Consider the following 22591-nt stretch of genomic DNA (forward strand, 5'->3'; position numbering starts at 1 on the left):
GTGTGTATAGACATATAGTATCTAATGGCTCTTTCTCTCTAAATCTGTGTGCGTATAGACATATAGCTGCACATATGCACTGATGTGTGCTTTGTACTTTATTTTCTTATAAACAAAAAAAAAAATCATCAGCCAAATAAACCTTGTGCATGTTCCAATGGTGTTTGTTTAGATGGGGAATTTGCGTATGAACTATGAGACCGATGCTCCAAATTTTAGCCTAGTGCACGAAATTGATTAAAGGAAAGGTTCCTAAAAGTAACACACTTTCGATCACGTAAATTTGGATAAAAATTAGAGTAAATTGTTGGTTTCTAGTTTCATACCCATCGAGACAAAGAACTCGAGATGTTATCTGAAAGCCACTGCAGGCTAAACCCATCATATGTTGCAAAAAAAGGGGATTGGATTGTGTTAGGAGAATTTAGTTAAACGGGAAAGCGCATCAAACGGGTTGAAAGTCACCCCAAGTCTATTTTATAGATATGTCCTCTATTATGATACTATATAAAAAAAGGTGCATATAGCCTATATTTTCCAATTTCCACACTGAATCCAAAAGCTTAGTTGTTCTAGTTACAGTCTGGTCATTCATTTTAAAAAGTAATAACAGCAGCAGCAGCAGCAGCAGCAAATGGAAATAAGGATTTACCTTCAAGGCTTTCTTGAGAATAAGCTCATCAGAAGGATTGAGGAAAAATGATTTGGCTTCACAGTTGTTGTTATTAGTAGCAGTACACCTGATAGACGACGGTCTTCTTACTTGCAACTGAATGAAACATCAAGTTCAGATCAGAGATAATCCTCGTTTACGGAAGAATAGACTAAAGTTATCGATGCGCATGTTGGAAGAGAAATTAGGGGCATGGACGTCATCGTGCTCTTCTGTTCTGTTGCTTTGATTTTCCTTAAAAAGTGTTTGTGAACCTACCAACCTTTGTTCAGCAAGTGCCCTGATTTATGTCTTTCGCCTTATCATACCTATAACCCAAAATAAATAAATTGGAAATAAACGTGTGTCCCTAAATGAATCGAACCTTCGGCGAACTATTTATGAATTGTTTGGCAAAAAGTTCTATGTTCGTTTATTTAATAAGCAAATGAATATGACAAAAAAATATGTTAAACGAACAATCATGAATACATATTTTGTTCATTCATGTCAATTTATTTATATTTGGTTAATATTAGAGCATTCTCAACCCATTCTCTAAAGTTGATAAACTCATATAGTTTAGGGTAAATTTTAAGAAAACCATCAAAATCACTTCTCCAATCAATTCTCTATTATATGGATATAGATGAGTTATATGGCAACTAAAGTAAATCTCTAAATATAGGGACTCATTTTTTATCCATACCATATAATATATCACATATCTCCCAATCACCATTTACTATATAACAAGACAAAAGAGAAAAAAATAATAAAAAATTAATTTATGGATATGAATAGGGAATAGAATGTGAAAGAATTTTAAAAAATAATACATAAATTTATGGAATGATATTTTTTAGCTAAATTATAGGAAAAATATATGAAATGAGATGTGAATACTCTTAGAAGATAATTAAATATTATCTTAAAGAGTTATAATTGTTCATTTATGTTTCCTTGTGTTTATTTGCATTTGTTCATATATGTTTGGTTATTTTTATTCAATTATGTTCATTTATGTTCGTAAACTGTTCGTTAAAATTTAAACAAACGAACATGAACATTTTCATTTTTATATAAACGAACACGAACCCCAAAATATGTGTTCGATTGAGTGTTCGTGTTCGTTCCGATAGTTTACATGCCTATCCGGAATCATGGACTTAGACGTGTAAACGAGTTGAGCCGCCCATAAGATACTTGAGATTGGATTGAGAAAGAACTTGAAATGAGACGAGAAATATCAAGCTAGAACATCGTGTGTCAAAACTAGCTAACCTCGGCTAGTTAACACCCTATAATCATGGTTTCATAGCACATTATGACGTGCTTCTTGTTATCAATTTTCCTTCCCATTTCGTGTCATAAGCAATATGGTACGGTAGATCCTTGTTAACATGGGCAGATTTGGTGTAGTAAGAGTTACGAGAATAAAATACTTTTTCATGTTTATATGGCGATGTATGTACAAGTTCTTTTGAGTGACACTTTTTTTTGAACATCCAACAAGAGAGAATAGTCTAGGTTAGAGGTGAAAAAAAAACCCGAACATGGAACCGGACCCGAAAAAAACATGAAACCGGATTTTTTTATACCCGAGTTTTTAAAACCCGAACCCGTACCCGACCCTATTCGTAGGGTACGGATAGGGTATGCATTTTAGTACCAAAACCCGTACCCGAACCGGACCTGATTTGTACCCGGTAATACCCGAAAACCCGAACCAGTTTCATACCCGAAACCGGGTTTTTCAAATACCCGAAAAATACTACTAAAAAGTGCAACACCTAAAAAATTCCAATCTATACCGAAAAAAAATCCGAAAAAAACTGAAAATATGGTTTTTTCAATACCCGGAAATAGGGTATTCGAATATCCGGTTTTTGAAAACTCGGTTCTATACCTGACCCGAACCCGATACATAGGGTATGGTTTTTAGAGGCAATACCCGGACCCAAACCCGACCCGGGTATTGCTAATATCCGATTTTCCAATACCCGATTATACCCGAACCCGGTTCCATATCCGAACCCGTGTTTTTCTAATACCCGATTTGTGCACCTCTAGTCTAGGTGCTCCTTACCGAGTGACCCAATAGCAATACACCACCGCTAGCTACCCCAACCCAGTCGTATGGAGCCCTTAAGCGTCTCCAAGTTATCACATTTTCCGAGGAAACCCACATGCCCGAAGGCCCACTAGCGGTAAAATCCGGATGCCTCAAGATCAAGCCGGAGATCACAAAGATCTAGGTCTTCCTTCACAGGGGCGGACCCATGGGCGGATTTATATAGAAAGGGGGTGGTTCCCCGGAACCACCTGAGTTTCGAAATAATAGTGTGCTTTTATATAGAAAATATTATAGGAACCATCTTATAAATTAGGAAGGAACCACTCTAACCTCAAGTATGCTCGCTGGTCGGCTGGTAAAGATTTGTTTTTGTACAGGTGAGGTCGCGAGTTCGATCCGGACTTGCTGCGTTTTTTTGGAACTGTTGGTTTTTTTTTTTAACTAAGCGTTATTACCTTATATGTTATATCATATTAGGGTTTTAACTTTTTACCAGTTACCACATATCCACAGCCGCCCTCTCAAGAGTCACGCGCGCACACACAGCCGCTGACCTGTTCTCCGACAGTCCGACCACCGCCCACCGCTGCTGCCCGCCGGCGCTCTCTTTTTCCGGCCATCCACACTCCAGAGAGCTCTGCGGCTCTGCCTTCAGCCTTCTACAAAGCTCGAAATCTCGAATCTTCCCACTTTAAAGGTATGTTCACATTCATTTGTTAAATGCTAATTACTTGTTCTTGTTAATTGTTATTTATTGTATTATTATTGTGTAATGAACTTTGCCCGAACCATCGAACCGACCCGAACCTCAAACCGACCCGGAATTTTTTTATGTCAGACTCTTTGAAATTGAAGCGTCTATAAGTAAGTAGTGCACCACCCGAAAAAAATTCCTGGATCCGCCACTGGGCGGACCTAGTATGTAACGTGCAGGTTCAAGGGAACCTGCTGAGTTTCAGATTTTTTATAGAAAGCCTATATAAATTATGAGAGTGAACCAACACATAAATTGTTGAGTGAACACATATATCAATCTTGGTTTGATGGTAAGGTTTCCTCCTTCCTACAATGGCAACCCGGGTTCGAATCCCTTCCTATGCATGATTTTTAAAGTTCAGGCACACACACAGCCATGACTTGACACAGACCCCTGCAATCTTGGATTTCAATTTTCTAATGTTTTGGTTTTGTTTTAAATGCAATACTATGCATGCTTGAATGTGTTTATTCTCTATGCTCACCGGAAGTTAATTGAATACAATATATACTCATTTGGCATGCTTTTAATTAAACACAAGTATATTGCTTGATAATTGCTACAAAGGTCACAATTACGGATTACTTTGGATAGGATATTGTTCATGTAAGAAACACTGACCCTTTAGCTTAATCTTCCTTTAGTGATGCTTCATTACTTGTTCTTTTAAGGTTTTTAGAATTATGCTCTTAATCTATATGGAACTAAACTGAATGCTTTAGTCAGAAATTTAAAGTCTTATAAACAAGTCGTATAACGGAAGATTTAAACTAATGAAGTTTGGATAAAGGCCCCAAATTTTTTATTTTGCTATAGGCATCCAAAACGATTAAGCCAATGATTATGTTGAAATCTGTTGAATTGAACTAGACAATTAGCTAATGACGACGTTGTTTTTGTTATTATATTTTATTTTTATTATGTAATGAACCTCATTCGACCCGAACTGAAAATATAAACTTAGAGCATCTAAAATATTCACTGAAAAAAATTTATGGATCCACCACTGTTCCTTCATCAAACCACACCCATACCCTCCCAAAATGTTATAAATAGGAATCAAGCCTTAGTCACTATTGTAAACCCAAACTTTCTACCATTGTATATTAGAAAAGACATTAGTTTTCTTCTTAAAAAGCCCACTCTTTGTAAGCTTAAAAAATCCCATAGATAAATAAGGCCAAAAATCAACACCCATAAAAGGTTTTTAAAATTAAGAGCCCACAAAAACCAACGTTCTATGAGTTGGAGCATTTGAAAACAAGGAATTTATTAGCAAAATATTCCAGACGTACCACTGCTTTTTTTAAGTTAAAAAACCAACGTAGATGACATTATGTTGGATAAATTATGATATGATATGATATTGGTAATTTGGTCGAACCTTAAGCTGTGTTCTTTCCTTTTTCTTCTGGTAAACTTAATTAATACTATAATTTCTATTTTTAATTACAAAAAGTGAGTTCCTTTATTTAAATTGGTTACGAACACTAAGCTTACATTATATTAACTATGAAAGTTTATTTTAAATTGATCTCAAAATATTATTAAACATTCAAAATTTGTTTTTATTGGAGATGGAGAATTTCCAGCCATGCAATTCTCCACACCAATAAATCAATGTCATTCATTAAGAGGAAATTAATCTGAAAACAAGAGCTAGCTGTTTTGGAAGACAGGAATGGCATCGCCAAAAGCACGTTGTGGTAGTGGCGGTGGTTGTCGTCGTGGTAGTAGAAAAGGAGGAGAAGAAGAAGATAATTTGCCCGGTCTTTTGAATGTTAAAATCAAGAGAGGCCGTAGTCTTGTGGTTCGTGATTATACAGACAGTGATCCTTACGTTGTCATCGCGATCGGTGATCAGGTAATCTTTTCTAGTTCCACAATCATTTCATGTTTAAATCATTATATGCAAATATGCAATAGAAGATAATTAGCATTTTCTTATAAAAAAGAAGATGCAATTTAGCCCTAACTAAATCAATTATTCAAAAATCAGAATCATGAAATAAATAAAACTTTACATTATTGGTAACAAACTAAAAGTAAACTACAACAAATGGTTTAAGGCATGTTTGTGTGTATACGTTGGATCTAATTAAGGTACCAATTTGAAATGTGCAACTTGAACACAATATATATTAATATTTGTGTCAAAAGCACCAAGCCTAACCTGGATTACTCAAAATTGTGCAACCCGAAAACGAATCGGTAAAACCATTATCTAAACGTGACAAATGAGTTGACGGATTAATGAGTAATAATCTGGTTATATTCGTGTTTAATCGGATTGGCGGGCCACAGAAAATGGGTCGTAAACATGACCGCGGTTGACTTGTTTAATAAAATGGGCTCAACATGTAAATAAATAGGTTCATGCCATATGATAATGTACATTTCTATTGACCTAAATTTCTATTACTTGCTCCAGAAACAAAAGACCCGAGTTGTCAACAAAGATGTCAACCCGGTGTGGGATGAAGACTTGACACTATCCGTACAAGATGCTAATATCCCAATCAAACTTGTAAGTTCTCAACACATGACAGATTGAGATTGTGTCACGTTAATGTCAACATCAATATCGATGTTGTGAGAAATAAAATAAAATTAAAAGGGTCGCTTTTTTTTAAACCGTAAACTCACACATCAAAACCTAAAAATTACATATGTTAAACGAAAATTACATTTTTCCAAATAAAGAAAATACTTGAATGAAGCATTAGTAGACAATGATTAACGGAAGATAAAAATAAATTGAAACTTTTTGGCGTATAGTTCGGATAAACAAGTATATGGTTTCGATAATTAGATCGAGTATCACCTAATTACATACCTTTATCTGAACCCTCGTGATCTTTTTATCATTCCCATATCCGAATATTCATCTAATTACCCATGCCTAATGTTTTGGTCTATCACTATAACTACCCATTACTAAATTATGCAAAAACACAACTTTTTATTGTAATTAATATTTAAATCACACTAGAAAAGTAATAACTTACTATAGTGTTTTGATTGCAGACCGTGTACGACCATGATATGTTATCGAAGGATGACCCCATGGGTGATGCCGAATTTGAAATAAAATCATTTATGGATGCATTGAAGTTGCCTCGTTTAGAGAGGCATCCAAACGGGACCGTTTTAAAGAGAATAGCACCTTTGAGGACAAATTGTCTAGCTGAAGAAAGTTCCATAATATGGAAAGACAAAGAGGTTATTCAACAACTCTCTCTTCGATTACTAAATGTCGAAAGCGGTGAAGTTGAAATTGAACTACATTGGATCCATGATCCGTCTACAACAATGTAAGGGATACGATAATATTGTATCACTAAATACCTCTTTATTTTTTACTACTTTAAACATAAGTTAGTTTCATACTGATATTGTTAAGATGTAAATGATTTTCAGTGATATGTGTTTATTTTACAGGCATAACAGACTTGTATAATTTACCATCATAAACATATTTTCTATTGAGGTTGTAAATGAGTATTTGCAACGAAAACTAATGACACCTCAAGCTTGAGGGGATAAATATTGATAATACAGAAATCAAACGTTTATATAGCATATATATATGCATAACAAAGTCTGTCCAAATTTATATTTCACGTGAATGATAACAAACAAGAGAAATAGAATATATGTCAAAATATAAATTATTGCTAATGTGACATGAATCGATTATGTAACATGAAATGAATCATTACATAATATATTTTAGGGAGTAATAAAACTCAAATGTGTAATTTTTTTACATATAATTAATGCAAGTAATGTGATCTTTGTGACAAGTTTTATATATTTCTTGCATTATAAATTAATGTTATTGAACTATTAAGATATATTGAAAATTTATAACATAATATTTTGTATTGTTTACAAAATAAAATGCAAATTTTATATAGAGAGTCGGTTTTAGCCATGGGTCACAAGTCACAACATCACTCTCCTCCCTCTTGTGACAGTTTTGGCACAACCATATGGGGTCCCCCCCTTGTGTCTCAAGTAGTTGATTTTGACAAAGAGTGGTGTGATGTTTGTACTTGTGTGTCTCATAGTGGGTTTAAGTTAGTGGTTCTCACCAAACTCCATGTGGATCATGTCTCCATGACACAAAATCACATTCGTAAAAAAGGAGAAGTTTAAGGATAGAACTTTAAAAGAAATATGAACATGGATCTCTCACCAAAACCTCTTGGCTATGAGTTTTAAAAACCACCAAACTGTTTTTCTTCTGAGAGTGGATGCTTTGATCGTCTTGATGTAGAAATGCAGAAAGTGCAACGCGCCATGTCCATTTTATAATGCTTAACAATCACATATGAAAAAAAAAATCACCTCTTGCTCTATGAGCATATAAAAAATCACTTGAACACACTTATAAACCTAGAATTAGAGAGTGTTGGTAATCCCAGAGTGTAGTAATAAGTCGGTGAGTAAGAAAGGACATAAGTTGACAAGTTGGTTTAATTTCTTAACTATAATATAATTATTATCTTAATGTCTTGGTCATCAAGTTAGAGTTAGATTATATATATAGGACTTCATTAGAGGCCTTAGAGTAATCAATAGAGAATTATTGTACCAAGTTTTTGAGTCAATTTTCTCTTACAATAACAGGTGTTTGATCGATCTAGTGCCGTATGTTTCTTCTTATTCATCTTTTCATTTTTCTACAAAACACCAAGAATATCAATAAACCTTGTGTTAGCTATCTACACACTACTTTAACTGTTGCATATTAGGAGACATATGAGTTCTTAAGGGGGAGATTCGAAATTTGTTTTGAGGGACCTGTGTTAAATAATCCTCAGCCGCAACCACTAACAATTAGTTTGATTGTTTGATCAAGACTTTATATGTTTAGCACATGCACCTTAGCCATAAAGTATAATGTTAGGCCTACGGCTATGCTAGCTTAGATATGTTATAATTTGATATTTTATCTTCTTATGTCTTCTTGGTCCATGATATCCCGTATACATTCAGTGGAACCATTTCTCTTGGAACCCTATTGAAAACTTTCCAATCTCTAAATAAATATTTTTCCAAAAGATCTGGACTCTTTCACAAGGCCGGCCCAATAGCTTTAGTGGGCCAAGCTAGGGCTTGAGGCCTTCAAAAAGCCCCATTTTTTAAGCTATTTTTTTAAAAAATTAATTGTTTTTTTTTTCTGAGATTGAAGTTTTAACTAGAATGGTGCCAAGAAGTCAAGAAATATGAATCGCCTTTGCTGAAATGGAAAGTGTATTTAATGGAAAATGCAATTAATCATCCATCAAATTAAATTGCAATTAATATTAATATTGGAATTGAAAACTGTCATTATAAAATATGTATTTCCAATTGCCTTCAAATTAAATTATAGTTATTGTGTTGTGTGGATCAAACGTCCAGTTGCCAAATTGCGAATTACACTATTTTACAGCCCTTAAATTAATTATGTCAAACTTTAAAGATTAGTGTGTCTAAATCTAATTTCAATTCAATTATGTGAATTGCTTGTTATTTGCTAGTTAGTGATTAGAGCATTGTTAATATTCTCTTTGCTTTTTAGTAAAAAACTTGAACATTACAAATTAGAAGTTTGTTGAGTAGCTAAAATTATTACTAATAATAATGTTGTCGGTATTAAGCTTGGGGAAACACGAGGGTTTATATCAAAAAGTTTTTGAGAAAGGGCCCCCAACTTTTTAGTTTGATTGAGTACTCCGAAAACCTTGGGCCGCCGCTTCTCATTTTGATTAACTCCTTTTCAGTTGTTCCAAATTTGCAGCATCCCATGCTGTAAATACCTTCTCATAGATGTCATGGTCGATCTTCCTCTCGAATTTCACGCCATCGTCTTCAGGAGGGAGTGTCAGGCATGGGGTACAGTGGTAGATGTTTTCATTGCAAATGCGTTCTTTTGGTTTTGTGAGATTTCTCAAGGTTAATCGGTTGATTCAAAACCTATTTGGATGGGATCGTATCATATCTCTGCTGATGTAGCACGATTCGAAAGAGGAACGGTTTCAACAAACTCTCAGTCGCCTAGGGTTAACATTGTGCAACAGGTATCTATTCCTGTTCCGTCGCAGACAGTTTCTCAGGTGGGTAAAAAATCTTTTTTGCCGATATGCTCAAGGTTCCGATTGCGAGGGCGATTCCGTGTATTGATCTTCCAGATAACCTGCTCTTGGCAGATATAGATGATGGTTGTTCCTTTTGTGTTTGGTTAAAGATATTAATATTATTAATAATATCCTAGTTTTGTGTGATAAAGAAGGATTTTATGACATTAAGATTAAATATGTGGGTGGACTTTGGATCTTACTGAAGTTCCCATCTTTGGAGTCTATTTTTAACTTTAAGAGCTGTGAGTTGCTAATGTCCCTGTTCAAGACTATACAAGCTCCAGTAGCTAACTTTGTTCCAATAGATAGGATTTGTTGGATGGAAGTGTCTGGACTTCCATTTTGTGCTTGGACTAATGGGGCTCTCTCTAAAGTTGTTCAGAATTGGGGGGAGTTTTTTGTTCTTTTATGAAGATGACGAAGAACCTATGGCCATCAGTAGAATTTGTGTGCATTTATCGGCGACCTCAGTAGTGGATAACGTTTCCATTAAAGGAGCATCTTATTCTGTGGTGATTAAAGAGGTTGCCCCTTGGTCACCGTCTTTCAATCGGCCGAGTGATAAGGATAGTGTAGATGATAATGGTGATTTTATAGAAGAGGTTTTGGCTGAATCGGTTGCTTCAGATGAAGAGCAGTTTTCGGAGGCGGAGCATTCAAACGAAGTTAATGGGGTAGACAATTTAACTCATTCTACTGACCACCATCTGGATAACCAAACTATTGAGGACTCGGAGTCTTCTATCCCAGTTCCGCCTGCTTTTAATGGCCAAGTATTTACAGATTGTCGAGTGGGGTCGGATGAAGCGGTATTTAAATTGGAGGAAAAGCATGCTAAGCCAACCCCTTGTATTAAAGCATCTTCTAATAGTAGTGGGAGCACTCTTTCTATTGGAACAAAAAAAATTAAAGGTAATAATGGGTCTTTTCTATTGGACTTTTCCAAACTGATTGTCTTGGGAAAATTGTTGGGTTTGAAGATGGACGGGTCAGAGGCTGATGTGAAGGAATTTATTGATAGAATGGGAGACACCAAGGTTGTCCAATGAATATTATGTCTCTTAATTGTTGTGGGATCGGGTGTGGTATTAAAAGAAGGATGATTGCTTCTTTATGTAATAAAGAGAAGGTTACTTTCCTTGGCATTCAAGAAACGAGATTGGCTTCTATCTCCATTACTTATCTGAGGTCTTTGTGGGGGAATTCTTTATTTGACTTTGCTTCCGTTTCGGCTAGAGGTAAATCGGGTGGTTTGGTTTCCATGTGGGATCCCCGATTGTTTTCTAAGCATAAGTGCTTTTCTTTTGACAATGTTCTTATCGTGGAGGGTTCTTGGGTTGGCATTAATTTAAGTTGCTTTATGGTTAATATTTATGCTCCTCAACGAGAAGTGGATAAAGTTGCCTTATGGAGCTTTATCTCTTCTTTTATCTCTCTTCATCCGGGCAACTATTGCTTATTTGAGACTTTAATTCTGTGAGATCTCATCAGGAACGTTTGGGTTCGGTCTTTGTTTCTTCTAATGCAAATAATTTTAATAATTTTATTTTTCAGAATGACCTTGTCGACGTTCCTTTAGGGGGCTTCTCTTTTACCACGTTGGATGTTAATGCAGGGAAATACAGTAAATTGGATAGATTTCTATTATCTGATGGTTTCCTCGATAAGGTGTTAAATCTTGAAGGTTTGATTCTCAATTTTGGGGTTTCCGATCATCGGCCGATTATTCTTAGACAAAAGGAGTTTGAGTTTGGTAAAATCCCGTTTAAGTTTTTCAATTCATGGTTAGAGTGTGAAGAGTTACCTATATTGGTAAAACAGTCTTGGAATCAAGAAACGTTTAGTTCGGGTATGTCACGCTTAAAAGCTAAATTCAAAAGACTGAAATCTTGTCTTAAATCGTGGAATGCTTCTAAACAATCTGAGTTAAAAAACAGAAAAAAAGATCTCCTCGTTTGTCTTGGTTTATGTGGTGTGGTCTTGGAGGCGGGTCAAGGGGATGACAATATTAGGTCTATTCGTATGCAGTCTGCCAATGATCTTGCTAAAATGGAGCAAGAGTCTTTTAATGAGTTGGCTCAGAAAACAAAGTATAAATGGCCGATCCAATGGGATGAAAACACAAAGTTCTTTCACACCATCATTAATAAAAGAAGGAATTTGAGATCCATTTCGGGAGTCAAACTTGAAGGGAACTGGATTACGGATCCGCCTCAAGTCAAAACTGCCTTCTTTGATTTCTTCAGCGCCAAATTCGCCAAATTCGATACATTTCCGGTTGTAAACCGGAGCGATCGGTTTAAGAGCTTATCTCCTTTACAAAGAGAGGGTCTTGAAGCGAATGTTTCGCTTGCTGAAGTTCGAGAGGCGGTGTTGTCGTGCGGTAGTAATAAGTCTCCTGGACCTGATGGTTTTTCTTTCGCGTTCATTAAACTTTTTTGGGAGGATCTTAAAGATGATATTTTTGATGCCGTTACTCAGTTTTTTAACACTTTTATTTTTCCTCTAGGTTGTAATTCTTCTTTTATCAGTCTTATTCCTAAGGTCCAGAGCCCGATCTTCGCTAAAGATTATCGCCCTATTAGTCTCATTGGGGTTCAATATAAGATTGTGGCAAAAGTGTTGGCAAATAGGCTATCGAAAGTGATGGACTCGATTATTAGTGGTGAACAATCCGCTTTTATCAAATGTAGACAGATCTTAGTTGGCCCTCTTATTATGAACGAGATTGTTGGTTGGGCGAAAAAAAGAAAAAGAGAATGTTTATCTTTAAGGTAGACTTAGAAAAGACATATGACTCTGTTTCTTGGGCTTACCTAGAGTCTATAATGGGTTTTCTTGGTTTCGGTGAAAAGTGGATTCATGGTTGCCTTACGTCATCTCGAATCTCTATTTTGGTTAATGGTAGTCCTTCCTCTGAGTTCATTATGGAAAGGGGTTTGAGACAGGGAGACCTGTTATCTCCTTTTTTATTCAATTTGGTTATGGAGGGCTTGCATGTGGCGGTGGAAGATTTGGTTTATTCTGGGATGTTCTCGGGGATTCGGATTAGAAACGAGGACAAACCCATTTCCCACTTGTTTTATGCCGATGATGCTATATTTTTGGGGGAATGGTCCAAGTTGAATTTTCAGACATTGCTGAATTTGCTTAAGGGTTTCTACCTCGTTTCTGGCCTTAAGGTAAATCTGTCCAAATCTTCCATTTTTGGCTTTCAGGTTGATAGAATGGAGACTGAGTACTGGGCTTCTATTTCGGGTTGTAGTGTTGGTACATGTCCATTCTTTTACTTAGGTCTCCCGGTGGGTTTTAATATGAATAGAACTTCTGCTTGGAGTCCAATTATTAATAGGTTTCGTGATCGTCTTTGTAAATGGAAAGCAGGTATGCTTTCGGTTGGGGCACGTTCCTTGCTTTCTAATGTTGTCCTCGGGTCTTTAGGTACTTATTATATGTCCCTATTCCTAGCGCCTGTTGTTGTATTAAAGACCTTTGAACGTATTCGTGCGAAATTCTTTTGGGGTTTTAAGAAGGACGATAGAAAAATCCATTGGGTAGCGTGGAAAAAGGTGATGGCGTCTAAGCTTAATGGAGGGTTAGGTATTGGTTCTCTTGAGGTGTTTAACATGTTGGAGGTTTGCAAATGAGAAGAACAGTCTTTGGGTGAGAGTTATTGAGGCGATCTATGGTGAAGGTGCGGGAATTTTAAACGAGAGTGAAAGAGATCTAGGATCTTCAACTTGGGGAATAATTGTGAAATTAAGGGACAATTTGAACAACCGTGGAGTTATCCCTTCTTCGGCTCTTACAAAGATTCTTGGAAACAGTGAAGATACTCGTTTTTTGGTTGACGTTTGGTTGGGGGACGAGCCACTAAAAAATATTTTCCCAAGACTATTTGCTTTGGAAAATAATAAATCATGCTCGGTGGCGCAAAGGTTGGGTTCGGAAGGGTGGCGTTGGCGAAGGCTTTTGAGAGGTGGAGTCGAACTGACTTCCTTTGATGATCTGGTTCATTCTACTTCTGAGGTGCATCTTGGGGATAGTATGGATCGTTGGCAATGGGTTTGTAATGGGGTGGTAGGGTTCTCAGTTAAAGATATGAGATTGTTGATGGAGGGACACTTTCTGCCAACCAGTGTTTCTCCAACTATTTGGTATAAACACATTCCGAGAAAGATCAATATTTGTGCTTGGAGGATTTTGATGGATCGGCTCCCCACCCAATGTAATTTGGTGGACTGAAATATTGATATTCCCTCTGTTCTGTGTCCGTTTTGTAACCTTTGGCCGGAGTCGGCTAGTCATATTTTTGGTGTTTGTCCTTCTATCTCTCAGATTTGGAGCAAAATTGCCACTTGGTTGGATATTCGGTTTCCGGTGGATCGATCTCCTTCCCCCCTCATGAATTGGCTTAGTTCGACTCACTTAGTGGAAAAGAAGAAAGAGTTAGTTGGTTCGATTATCTTTATCACTTGGTGGAATATTTGGAGGCTGAGAAACGTCATCATCTTCAATTTAAAAGGAAGTAAGGAGCGCCTTTTTGATGACATCGTTCAATTATCTTTTTTTTTGGTATAGTGGTCGGTCTAGTAAATGTCATTTTTCTAGGACAGAGTGGTTGTTAAACCCTCTGATGTATGTGTAACGCTTTTCTTGTTTCCCCCCGTCTAGTTTCTTGCTAGTCGTGGTTTTGTTTCTTTTTTATATATATATCTGACGCCTTTCAAAATATATATATATATATGTATATATATCTTGTTTCTAATCTTTTATGGACCCTTTGTCGAAATTCATTTTGACTTGTCTTGGACCTCATGTCACAATAAACCTTAGAACGAGTTATGTTTAAATGTATGTCGAACTCCTCATCAAGCTTTTGGTATTCTTGTCATTATAACCTTTGTAGTGATCTCTTGTTCCATATTTACTTTTCTAAGCATCGTCCTTGACAATCGTTTAATGGTCTTTATCGTGAATTAGCTGGTATATATATGCTCGTCATACGAGACTTATGGCCTTTGTATATTACTCTTGATATACATTATCTTATTAGCCGAGGTTCATGAAACACTATAATGTTCCTCCCTTTATCCCATCCACATTTAGATCTTTCTAAAGATGATGTCATTCGATATACTAGTTATTATTTGATATTAAATATATTTTTTATAAAATAAAAATTATTATATTTAACTTAATAATTAATATGCTGGTTTACACTCAAAAGCCTACTTAAATCGGTATCTAATGTTGGAGAGCGGGCTTGTTTATTAAACAAGCTAAAATTTAGGCTTAAGTTAGGGCTCAAGCTGAATTTAGCTATGCTTGATTCAAGCTTTTAACAAGACCATGTCGAACTTTTAGTAGTTTAAGAATACTCAAATATTACTCCAATAGGCTGCAATTTTATCGTGTGAGCAATTTCAATCGCACTTGCGATTCAAACGTACATGGTTTAATGTTGTGACCTTTTATGTACCTATGCGATTTTGGTTTCCAACGATTGATTATAAACTGGTGTATACACTCTATAGCAGAGTAAAATAGTAAAAAGGAAACATAAACATTACACTAAAAGGGTACAATGAAGTGTACCAAATGCACTTTTCTTTCTAATGAGGCAAAACAACACAACCGAGTCTTCGAATCAACATAGGTGTAAACACTCGAAAGACCTTATAAACATCTACAAGCTTAGTCAAAATAGAAAATGAAACTATGACGAAATCTGATCCGTGTTATAAGTTATCACGTAATACGATTTTTCATGAAAGTTTTGAATAACTATATATATGAGATTTAATCATGTCTTTTAAATTCTTCTCCATTCAATTACCTCCAACTCCAAACCTTTGAATACTTTACCATTACGATACAATCTCTACGGGTAATGCAGACTCGTATACCCTTTCCCCTGCCTTCCTAGCCTATATCCACAATAAAACAGCTAACAATTAGATACACGCGTATATCTTGCTCGATAATTAAAAATGGGAATGAGTTAAGAGCCTAGGAGGTGAATATTACGACTAATAAAATTTGGTTAAACCAAATCAGCTGAAAAGTGTTACCTCAGCATCCCAGTTTGTACGTATGGTAACGATCAACAATGAGATCACTTGGACCATCAATGCCGCAATAATCCCGAACCATAATCCCTGAATCATAATATTATAACTCAAGATTAGTATACATTTCCCCTTTGGTAATGAAATTTATTATACAAAAATAAAATATATAATTATACCCTTCCTCCAACATGTAACACGAAGGCCAGTAAAACGGCACAAGGTATGCCAACAAGGTAGTATGACCCGAGGTTAATGTATGCACCAATCTTCTGGGAACCACATCCTCGTACAAAACCTGAAAGAACACACTGGATACCGTCCATGAAGTTTGATACTGCAAGAATTGGCGTCATGGCTGCTACATAATCCACAACTTCAACTTCGTTGCTATACGCGTATCCCCAAATATTACGAATCAGCATTAAAACTGATCCCACTGAAATTCCTAATATAACAGCCACTACTAGCACAACCATGACAGATAACCGTGCGGTGCGTGGATGTCCAGCTCCCAACTCATTTTAGACCCGCGTGCTACACAAATCATCAGAACATACTTCAATATTAACACATGATCGTAAAGAGGCCTGTGACAAATGTCTGTTTGGATGAATGATTATATGCAGAATATATACCTGACAGCACCACTTAGTCCAAATGGGATCATCCACATAACTGCTGCAGTATTAAGGCTGCGGAAGCAGGAAACATAGGATTATACATGTTTTTGTAGTACATAACGTTTGAAATAAACTTCTCTTGTGAAAACCGAAAACTTAAAATCATAAACTAGTGTACAAGCAGTAGTTAATAATTAATGTTTTTATATGATTAGATAGTTAATTTACCATATGGAAAGCACCGATGTCTCCAACTTAGGATTTGGAAGAAGTCCAGAAAGCAGAACAATCATTTCAAATGACCACATCTCCAAACTGCATAAATATATTTTAATCACTTAAAATCTAGTTATTTTAGTTCGGTTATACGATCCAGTTTACTCTTATATATATAGTTAAATAGGTTATATGCATGGGTCGCATTCAGGTTACAAGTTACACGATTGACAAGAATAAGCACATGGCTCGTGTACGGGTTTTCAAGCCACATGGACACTGATTTTTTAATTTATTTATTTTTTTTTTTGGGGGGGGGGGGGGGGGGGGGTTAAATATCTTTTCATTTGACAATATATGGGCCCACCATAAGAACACTTGATCATGCTACGATTTTGTGACCCACAATAATATATGTTTAAGAATAATGATTTGCTAATTAATCACTGTTTTCTTTGACTCAATCCAATTTTTGGCCTTACCCAATATTTCCACTATTTTTAATATTTTTTGGAACCGTCACTGCTGACACTTGACGCCTCAACTAATCCGGCTGGAACAATTTTGACTCGACTAAACAAAACCGATCCCCATTACCTCGAATATGTTGCCACCCGTATAATGGATTGCATAAGTTTAAATTTGTGTGTGGAGAGTAAAATCTTACCATACCATAACAGCTGAAGGTATTGCAAGCTTAATAAAAGCAAGGATATCATGAAAAGCTTCTCTAGAGAACCCTGTCCATGTTTTCCTACAAGCAGATGAAAACTTGACATAAAGTGTCAACAATATCACATTATTCCAACACGATATTGAGTTTGCCAATGCAGCCCCTTTGCTTCCAAGCTCAAGCTTAAACACCAAAATCCAACACACAAGTACATGAATCAAAGTGGCGGTTCCGGAACTCAGCATCATCACAAACACAATGTTTTGTGTTTGTAAAAATCTAACAAGACATTGAAGAAGACCATAGGCAAAAAGACTAGGCAGCATGAAGCGAGCATAGACCCTGGCCTCTTATGTCAGGGGCTTGGCCGACGAATTTAAGGATCGGAGCGGTGTTAAACCAGATGACTGCTAGAGGAATACCAACCACCGTAAGAATAACCATTGCTCTTTGCATATATATGCCTAGCATATGGTATTGTTTTGCTCCATATGATTGTCCACATAGTGTATCTAAAGCACTTGCCATGCCCATCTGATAAAATTAACAAGTAATAATACAGTTTAATGATGATAAAGTTTAAAAACTTTGTTTATAGTATTTAGCTTGAGTTAGTTAAGTGCATACAAATAAACTGAAAGCAGTGACTGTAGCAAAAGAGGTAGCCATGGAAGCACCAGAGAGAGATAACTCTCCAAGATGACCAACAAACATAATTGAAACAAGTTGCAAAGAGTATTGAAGAAGTGCAACACATATGAGAGGTCCAGCTAGCCATAACTGCTTCTTTACTTCCTTAAACACACCACCACCATCATCTTGTGTAAGTAGAGGTATCTTTATATTATGATCCATTTGTTGTGATCTGTTCACGAGGTGTGAGAGAGATGTATATGAGAGGTGATAATCAGCTAGTACGACAACCAGCTAATGGTTAAAGTAGATTTTTTATAAGTTTAGAAAGAATATTAAAGTGCAAACAAAAATGATGATAGAAAATCGTGGGGGTATTGTCATCTCGTAAATGGAAAGACGACCCGTTCACGGGTCTTCATTTTTCTATATACCTCCTCTTACTCAAGTAATTTGAAATCTCAAGAAACTTATGTACACTGAACGTTGGATTTCAACGATGGGAAAAAATGAGAAAAAATAAAATAAGGGAGAGAAGGAAAATGTATGGCTGACAAAAGAGTACTTATCGTGTTAAATTAGTTAGAGACAACGAGCTTAGCATAAGCATTAATCATGAATACGACTTGTTTAACGCATTTATATCTTATATTTATATGTTTCATGTACCAATAAAAAATATAATGTACTTTTTTTTTATTACAATGTACTTTTTTAGGTTTAATCGTGTCTTAAACGACTTTTGAGTGGTTGTTTGGTCAACGTTTCTTTTGTTAGAAATTAGAATCTATTAAAATAAAACTAAATTAATATATTGTAAAAAAATAAATTAGAACGGTCATATTTATATTTTCTCAGTTCGTTTTTTTAGTTATTATATAAGTTAGTTTCTCGTTTCCTTTTTTTAGTACGGAAATCTTGATTAGTATCATTTATTTTGTGCTTCTCGTTATTCACCTAATAAGTTGTGTTATGATATCTTTTATATATATATATATATATATATTTGAACCTTTTTATTAGTCTTTCTAGGAAACTTCTTCTTTTTATTTGAACATTTTTCTATATAGGGTAGGGTTATCCTAAAAAGAAATAGTTTCCTAGGAAGACTAGGAATAAATCATAGCCATTGGATCATATCAATCAATGGTTGAGATTTAAAATTACAAAAAACCGTCATAATTTCCTAGAAATACTCTTTCAACATTATAACCGACATAGTTTCCTAGAATTATTCTTTCACCATAGGTTTTAATGCCAAATGTCAAAATTCTATTGGTTATTACCATTTCTAGGAAACTTCTTCTTTTTATTTGAACATTTTTATATATATATATATATAAAAGAGTTATGTGAAAAGACTTTGGAAAAGCTCCATTAAAGTTATAAAAGTTTGATGTATATTGAAGTAGAAGAGATTATTTCTGTATTAACTTACAACTAACTAGAAATGTTGGTTCAATTTAAAGAAATGTTTTTTTGGATTATTTTGTAGTTTGGTCATATGTTGCGACACCGCAATAATATATGTTTTTCGTGCGTTGAACATTTTATTGAGCCATCAAGTCTGACTCATAATTAAGTCGACAATCACTTTTTCATCCTACAAACATTTTCTTATTGGTCCTCGATGCCTTCGTGGAAAAAAGTCACTAAAATGAGTAACATAATAATTATTTGTTTGAAAATGTGCAAAATATTCCGTTATGGGTCCGTCGTCTTCGTCGTGTATAATAAAAAGAAGCACAAAGATACTTTGCATTCTTCTCATACTTCATGTGTAACACGTTGAATGGAATAATGATACTCGGCCTCGACATCTAATTCCTGTGTAACACATCACCAAAGGTACGTAATTTATGTTTTCCGGGTAGTGCAACCATAGTCGTCGACTATGGTAAGGAAACACTTATAACCATCCTAAGGACACTATAGAGGTAGGGTACCAAAAAGACCCAAATACCCTTAAGGACAACCCGCGGGTCAATCAGAAGTCCCTCATAAGTCACCCGCGGGACATATAAACCATCCGCATAATCATTTGAGGAAGAAACACCCTCATAGCGCATGCGGAAACACCACAGCACCCTCAAAGGTCATCCGCGGGAAGAGCTATCCTTCCGCGTAAATAACCACGAGGTAAATGCTCTGGGACAGCTGTCAACACATGATTGCATTCTAGAAGATTTACCAAAATGCTTTCTTGGGCAATACGTGAGCCCCCGGCCAGTCAATTGATGACAAGTGGCAAGGACGTTATAACCGTGCACATGGCCAATATTCCCCCATTAGTCAGTGGGAAAAAGACATGTGTCCAGGTTGTTATGCATGCACATGCAACGTATAGGATGAACCTATCACATAAGGACACGTGTCCAGACGGTTATGCAGGCATCTTCTTAAAGGACAGCTGGCCCCAATCACCTTCCCACACCATTCGGCTATAAATACTCTCTCAACCATCATGAGGTATTCATTCACTCCCAATGTACTCTCTCAATTTACTTAAGTGCTTATCTTCTACAGAAACAGTACTTATTCTCACGCCGGAGGGTGGTTACGGGAAGACCCCCCTCTTGTCCTTCCCGTAATGAGCTCACGATGTCTGTTTTGCAGGTGTTCGTCACTGGACTTTAGGCAATTCGGTTCATATCGTTTGGCAGTTAACCGTATCCTACCTTGTTGACTCATCGGATCCAGGACCCATACCCGGGGAGAGGATTCGTGTTTCTTCATTGGCGGCATCCGTGTTTTTGTTAGAACTGCAAATTTTGTTTTCGAATTCACGATATGAATCAAATTCCTAAAGTGCCGACGGGGACCTCAGAACAAATCCCACGTGTTACTAACCTAGAGACACGTGAGAGAGCAACGTCATTGTTCGCTCAGAATCTTACTCCCGATGAGCAAGATGATGTTGTGACACCTGGAGGTTTTACTTTGGGTGGTTCATCAACTCGAAAGCATCGTACCCCACTGGCAGACGCTGCTCCAGTGGGTACAAGAAATGTAGTAACACCAGCTGGTACCCCGCCCAACGATCTGGGAGGGGTTACAGCTTAGAGAGGTTCCAATTTGGGAGATCTTGAGCGAACTATGAGAGAAAGTCGCCGGACTCACCCAAAATTGGACCTCGAAGAAAATTCAGGTGACTCAGCCCTGAGGAAAACTCATACAACAAGCCACATATCTGAGGAACTCTTGTCTCCGGATGAGTGGTTCCGTATTCAACAAGAGAGTCTGGCTGCTGAATATGGACAAAGGGTACGGAATGAGCGACTTCACGCCCGTACCCTAAGTTATGATGACCCTCATAGGAGATCTATTTCTCCTCCAATAAGAGGAAGTCATATTCAGTACAGTCATCCAGAAGAGCAATACCAAAAGGAAATCCCGAGGTTACGTCCTCGTCCCCGCATAAATATGCGAGTACCGTCTTACGAAGAAGAACTAGACGGACACGACTCAACATATCATCCAGGAGGTAGTTATTACAGCGGAGACAGCCGTTTTCTTCCATTTGGAGAGGCTAGTTACCCGCGATCGGCTATTCGCCACGCAGAGTATTACAGCAATGCGGAACACGACTTCTCCAAACCATACCGCCCATAGTCATTCGCAGAAAAATCCAAGTTCAATCCGGCCATCGCGACAGCTCCGTTCCCGATAAACGCGAAAATACCAACATCCGTTGGGACATATAACGGGATGACGGACCCCAGTGATCACTTGCTAAGGTTCGAAGCGGTTGCAGGAGTCAGTGGTTGGACTCTTCCGTACTGGTGCCATATGTTCGCATTGACATTTACTGGAGCTGCGCGAGAATGGTTTGAAAAATTGCCTTGCGGACACATTAAGAGTTGGAAAGACTTCGTAGCAAAGTTTTCCCAGCACATTAGTAAACAAAAGAAACACACTCGTGACCCGTCTGAAATACTTGATGTAGTAAGGCGAAATAACGAATCCATTGAGGATTTCATTACTCGTTTCAATAATGAGAGCCTTAATATTGGCGGAGTCAGTGAAGACATGCTGAGAGGAGCATTCCGAAAGAAAGTAAATAGTGACGCCCTGATTCGTACTCTAACCGGAAGAGATGGTATGCCCAAATCTTGGGACGAAATCATGACGTCAGCCAAGCTATTCGCAAGAACTGAGAAAACCTTGGGATCCGGTGCTCAAAAACAAGTTCCAAGAGTCGAATTCCAAACCCCAAGACCAAATAGATAGGCCAAGGGGCCAATTTGGTCTAGACTACAACCAAGTACAAAAGGCACCAAAGCAGTTTGATGCGAGATCATTGATTAGCAATAAGAACAAACGCAACTTTCCCGCACGTTCTTCCAATAACAGTTGGACTCAGCTGTCAAAATCTCCATCAGCGATCCTCACGACCGAGAACCTAACCTTCCGCAAACCTCAACCAATACCGAGGAAGTCATTTCTCGACAAAAACAAACACTGCTCATATCATGAAGACATTGGACACAACACAAATGAATGTGTAGCCTTAAGAAACGAAATTGAGGCAACAGTGAGAAATGGAAAATTGGAACACTTGGTCAAAGGCGCTAAGGTAGGGGGTGGCAAACCTCCCGCAAAGGATAACCAGGGCCCGTCAAAAAGGCAAATAAAGGATCTGAACGTTCATATGATTCACGGAAGTCAGCAGACCAACGGGAAGAGAAAAGAATTTGAGGACGAAGAGTGGAAAAATGAGCCAGTCATTTTTCCTCGTATCAAAGGAGGACCATGTAA

At 36.9% G+C, this 22591-nt stretch overlaps 2 pseudogenes across 1 annotated transcript; one reads left to right on the forward strand and one right to left on the reverse strand.

Moving 5' to 3' along the window:
* Positions 1-5005: 5005 nt before the first annotated feature.
* LOC143536713 (protein C2-DOMAIN ABA-RELATED 4 pseudogene) lies at positions 5006-6804 on the forward strand (annotated as a pseudogene).
* Positions 6805-15400: 8596 nt separating this feature from the next.
* LOC143536721 (protein DETOXIFICATION 16-like) lies at positions 15401-18057 on the reverse strand (annotated as a pseudogene). Its single transcript, XR_013135926.1, has 7 exons — positions 17828-18057; positions 17195-17734; positions 16540-16626; positions 16327-16383; positions 15868-16225; positions 15692-15778; positions 15401-15547 (listed from the first exon to the last, which is right to left on the reverse strand). The product of XR_013135926.1 is annotated as a protein DETOXIFICATION 16-like (transcript).
* Between the last annotated feature and the right edge of the window lie 4534 nt (positions 18058-22591).

The sequence above is a fragment of the Bidens hawaiensis genome, unplaced genomic scaffold (assembly GCF_021521415.1).
Source record: "Bidens hawaiensis isolate Kalapana, Puna unplaced genomic scaffold, B.hawaiensis_p1.1 tig00010895_1, whole genome shotgun sequence".
Lineage (NCBI taxonomy): Eukaryota > Viridiplantae > Streptophyta > Magnoliopsida > Asterales > Asteraceae > Bidens > Bidens hawaiensis.